Below are 6000 nucleotides of genomic sequence, written 5' to 3'. Positions count from 1 at the left end.
CTCCTGCCTCTCCCACCCCAATCCAGCCCCAGTACAATCCAGTCACACCCCTTCCCTGCTCAAAAGTCTGCAAAGGACTAACGGCTCATTAAGTTCACGTTCTTAGACGCTGATATTCAAGACCATCTCCAGTATGATGCCACATTTACCTTTCCCACCCATATTCTACTGCTCTCCCAGAAATATTAAATACTAAGGGAGAGAGTCAGGTGCACTCTGTCACTCCCAGCAGAATGACTGAGAAGCCTAACCACACTCCCAAAGACAAACTGACTGCAGAGGAACCTTACCCCAGATTCCCTGAGCCATTGTATGCTCCAGCCACGGCGGACATGACACCTGTCTATTACTGGCTCACCCTTCCCACCATGCTGCAATATCATGAACTCCGTGATAATGGGTCTTCTCTTAAAGCTACAAAATGGCATATGGTTTCCCAAATCACTTTTCTTTCACTGCTCTTATCTCCCCTGATACCTGCCCCTATAGGCCCCTCACCCATAACAAAATGTCCTTATTTTGACTTTGCTGGTTCTAATGGGAGATCCAGGCTCAAGTCATGAATTCCTACATCCAACTCTCTGTCCCAAGATCTCTCCATCCCCCATTCTTCTATCCCCTTTCAATCTGCGCTCAGTCCACAAAGGACTGGTGCCTGGTCTGAGGGCAGATCATAAACTGGGACCCGCTGGCGCTACACGGAACAGCAAAATCCCTGATACTGTGCTTCTTCCAGCCTGGCGAACAGGCACCACCATCCCCTAAAACATCCCCCATGGTGGAATTTATGATGAATTTATAGGCTGGCTAATTTCAGGTCCTTCTCCCAGGGAAGGCCCTTGGACTGACACCTACCACCATGTGGATCTTGGAGAAAAGCGAAAGAGATCCTGGGCCCCAACACCGATATTCTAAAATAGTATTCCTGAGGCTTTCTGTTCCCACCACCTGATGCTGAAGCAAGGACAGGCACTCGTAGCTGTGGGATACAGATGCCCCCTAGCATTATAAATGGGCAATCTTAAATACCACTGTAGCGCCTACAAACCTGAAAATGTTATTGTTGGGCTTCCCTGGTGGCGCAGTGGTTGAGAGTCCGCCTGCCGATGCAGGGGACACGGGTTCGTGCCCCGGTCCGGGAAGATCCCACATGCCGCGGAGCGGCTGGGCCCGTGAGCCATGGCCGCTGAGCCTGCGCGTCCGGAGCTTGTGCTCCGCGGCGGGAGAGGCCACAGCGGTGAGGGGCCCGCGTACCGAAAAAAAAAAAAAATTGTTACTGTTGAACCTTTAGGTTATCATTAGCTGGCTATGCTTGTTATGGTTGATATAGCCGTGGTCTGGGACAGAGTTTTCCTACTCAATGCCAGGACACCTGGGCAATATTGCACCCACACTGTCATCCCTATGTTTGGAGTGTACCACTCTTCTTCCACAATACCATAGGCCAAACATATTACATCATCCTGAGCAGCCATCAGGAAAAACAAACAGGAATGTGGTCCTGCATTCTAGTGCCCCCCAAAGGCTACCTCCACCATAGTTATGATGCCCAGCTGGCTGCCCAGCACATAGCTACACGTGACTTCGACCACTCCTTCCACCTTGTACACCTTCGTGACAGCCTTGCCAATGTCAATCTATGCCTCTGAGGCCTGGCTCAGGGAGCCTACCACCTCATTACAGGTGATGACCGCGGCCCAGACAACCACTCCATCTCAGAAGATGACTACCCAGCTACCCACATCATCTACCAAGGTGCCCCCTGCCGGAACACAGGCATCTTCCCCTCAGGGGATTCCCCCACTCAGCATGTACCACATACCCAAAAGAGTGAACACCACAGACCTCCAGACTCATACCTCTCTCCTCCCCACCTTCCCCGCTGCGCACAATGAAGCCCATTACCGCTGTGGCTAAAACTTCCCCTCCTGGACTTCCTAAAGCAAACCTCCTGCTTAAGGCCATCTCCAGGCTAGTCTGTATGTACGTATGGTCAAGACTGCATCCCAGAGGCCCAGCCACTGGGTGCACTCAGCCCCCATGAGCAAGCCACTTCCTTATTCACCCCATGCCAGAGGACCCAAGGCTCATGAAGAAGGCCCACAAAACCACCAACACTAATGCTACTGGTCTAGGCTCCTGGGTCTTGCCCTGTCTTATCCAGGACCTGATGGACAGGACATTGACTGAGGTTGTCGAGTCTGGTCCCTGGCCCATGAGTCCAGATCATGCATCTATCCAAATCCACAGGCCTATGTTGATACCTTCCTAGGCCCTCACAGCATGACGGGAGGCATAACCCTCCGCTGGCCCAGAGAGTAAAGGAACATGAGTGATCAGAAGACCCAGAAGGAACCTGGTTCACCGGTGCCCTACCCTAGACGACGCCCTCCAGATGTCCCAACTCCTTAAACTCACACGCACACTCTGCTAACTCCACGGACCTTCTTAACATTTTCCAGCCACCCCATGATGGGGTCCTGCTGTTCACAGTCCCCAGGCAAAGGTGATAAGCATTTCCCTACCCATCGCCCTAGGCATAAGAGTGACATTTGGGCTGGAGGAGTGGGACTAAAGGCTCGGTTACACAAGGAAAATAGCAGATGCAGCAGAGGAAATGTCCAAGATTCTATCAGAACCTTGTGACATTCACAGTGTAACGTAAACAGTGGCAGCACTTGAGGCTTTCACTGAAGGCCAAAAAGCCTAACTGCCAGGGGCCAGGGTGGCAGATAACAGACTAGCTCCAAATGATGTCCTGACTGCCCAAGAGGAGTATGTGCCCTCCAGGGAATTTCACATTTTGTGTGGATAAACAATGCAGGAAAAGTAATCTAAATAGCCCAACAGATGCACCACCAAACGAAAACCAAATTTTATACAAAGCACCCTGAAGTCCCTAGTTCCTGGATATCCCCTGCATCCTGGGGTGACCTTGTTACAGGGACCCTTCTGCCAGAAAGTGGACTTTACGTGCTGAAGTGGCCACGAAAAGCCAGTACAGCCCACAGCCAAGTATGTTAATAAGTGATAATTAATCTCTCCCCTCTACCACCTCCCGGCATTCTGCAACAGGTGGGTTCCTGTCCTGTATCTGTGTCCCCAGGACCATACGTTCTCCCTCTGAAGATGATGGGGAGCCCTCTTTGCAGTGGGCCCCTCGCCTGGGATTTCCCTCACTTTGCCAATGTCTGAGTCGGTAATAAACCTTTGAGTCACTTGTGATCATGGCAGGGGTGGTGTGTTTGGACATGCATTGCCTTTAAACAGGAGGGAATGGCAGACTGGTCGTTGAGTTGCATTACAACAATATTCCAGGAAAAGGCAACTTGAACATGTCTTTATTCCATCACTGCCCCAGAACAGCACCTCAGACTCCTGATCCCACACCCAGACCCTTGTTCAGGCTTTTTCCTACCAGCCACACCTGCTTCACTCACCAGGTGTTTAGGAGAAGTGGCTTTGAAACCACTGGCTGTTAATCCCTACTCACTTCTAAGCTCTGTGACCTGGAACAAGTTCCTTAGCCTTTCTGTGACTCACTTTCCCCATCCATAAAGTTATGAACACAGTACTTACTCCATTAGGGTGTTGTAAGGGGTGTGAGAAACCCCACTCTAGGTAAAGCTCACAGTACAAGTCTGACACAAAGGAAATACCCAGGTATTTACTCATTTAGAGGCAACTCAATTTCTACTTCCTCCAGAAAAACTTCCATACCTATTCCCACTTCAGCTTATCCTTAATCCGACCAGTCTGATTGCATTTCTGTTCAGCACCTTGCTGTTGACCGTGTATCTGTTCTCCATTACTTATGCGTTCACTTTGACCTTCCCAAGTAAGAGATAAAGGTCCATGAAGGAAGGGACAACATTATACCTGGCTCTCCTACTAACTTGCTGTGTCATCTTGCACATAATTTGCTTAGGATTGAGTTTCTTTCCCTGGAATCGCAATTACATGGCGTGTGTGCCAACACCTCCCTACCCCATGGCCTTGGGAGACACTAGTACCCAATAATAATTCTCTTCCCCCGAACCTTGGTCCAGACTCAGAATCCTTCTTAACACAGTGCTTTGGACGACGTCTAGTAATGTATTCAATAAATATGTATTGAGTACTTACTAGGTACTACTTCCCATTTAGTATTCTGGAGATAAAACTTTGGGCGTCCTGTCGCTGCACTTATGGAACTTGTCACTTAGTGAGGAAGAAAAACAATATGTAAATTCATAAATGAGAAAATATCAGATAGTGATCAGTACAGTGATGAAAATAAAATAGTGCTGTGTTAGTGCCTGGGGAGAAGGCTACTTTAGATTGGGTGTCCAGGGACTTTCTGAAGCCCCTGGAAATTTTGATCTGGTAGATTTTGTGTGGGCTCGAATATGTGTTGTTAACAAGCAAATGCAGGAAATTTGGGAAAGGCTGACACGGTGAGTAAGAGTGAGGGTACAGGGTCAGAAGACCTAGGTTCACATCCCGTTTCCTACACTTATGTAGTTGTGTGACCGGAGCAAGTTATTGAACTTCTGTGACCCTCAGTTGCCTTATCTGTAAAATTGGAATAATACTACTACTCATATCAGGAGGTTATATTAGGATTAAAATAAGACAGAAAACAAGATTTAAGATTCCTGGCACATAGTACGTGCTCAATAAAAGGCAGCAATTACTTACAACAATAGGCCCATCTACTCCTAACTATAATCTTCTGTTTGAATTACTCGAAAGACAGACCCAACAAGTACCACTTAGTAGGCAGTTAATATAGCCTCTAAGTTGATTTTTGCCCAATAAAACTCTTCCTCTTGAAAAATAAATTCTCAAAAGACCTTCTTGTGAGCAGGAATGCCAGAGTCCAATGAATGTATGTCCTACGGCACTCTAGTTTAGGCAGGTTTCAGGTTTGGAAGGGCTTTGGCCTAATTTCCTTCCTATCAAAAGGGAGCCTGGCTACTTGCCCTTTCTAATTCAGTGGGCAGTGGGGGGGACATATTTCTGAGACCTAAAGGGATGTGAGATTTGCAAAGTGTAAGGCACAAACAGGACGCTCGCCTTCTCAGAGCAGCCGGTCCATCCAACTGAAGGGCCCAACAGCAGCTATAAGCACGCTCCTGCTCTACTGGCCTCCACTCATTTGGAGAAGGGGGCTGCTCCCTCACGTTATAAGCTGAGCTGGTACATAAGGAAGAAAAAAAAAGTTGGGCAGGAAGCAGCCTTTTCAACCAGTGAAGAAACCGTTAGAATCCATCCCTTTGCCCTGATGCCAAAGCTCGGCCTGCACCACCCAGCTACACTATCGAGGACACTCAGGCTATCGCAGAGCCCTGGAGGTATTTGTCCCTAGTTTATCAGGGACCTGTGGAAACATTTCTCTAACTGAAGATAAAGGACTCTTCCTCCCCACCCCCATTCTACTTCTAGCTACCTACCAGAGAGTTTCTCTTTTTCTTTCAGTAACACCAGTTCTGAAAAGAAGATATTTTTCAACCTGGACTTGAAGTAACTGGTGGAGAGGCAGGTAAGATGAGTTTTATTCATTCATTCCTTCAATAAATAATTATTGGGTACTTACTATGTGCTAGGGCTCTTGGATTCAATTCCAAGCAGAAGGAGCTTGCAGTCTTTGGGGGAGCTCAACAGAACTTCACAACCACAAAACATAGAATTACCAATTGTGATCCAAACTGGGAGTGAGTAGATAAACAGCAAGGTCCTACTGTATAGCACAGGGAACTATATTCAATATCTTGTAATAACCTATAATGGAAAAGAATCTGAAAAAAAAAAAACTGAATCACTTTGCTATATACCAGAAACTAACACGGCATTGTAAATCAACTATACTTAAATAAATAAGTAAAAAGGGAAAAAAACCTGGGAGTGAGATCATATAATGATGGGTCCTAATCTAGTCATGAGAGGCTGGAGGCTTCCCTGCAGAAGTAACATTTGAGCTGAGAGAGAGTGCGTATAGTAATCTTCTAGATTTCGCTC

The sequence above is a fragment of the Delphinus delphis genome, chromosome 8 (assembly GCF_949987515.2).
Source record: "Delphinus delphis chromosome 8, mDelDel1.2, whole genome shotgun sequence".
In the NCBI taxonomy this organism is placed as follows: domain Eukaryota; kingdom Metazoa; phylum Chordata; class Mammalia; order Artiodactyla; family Delphinidae; genus Delphinus; species Delphinus delphis.
This window is presented reverse-complemented; position numbering follows the sequence as displayed.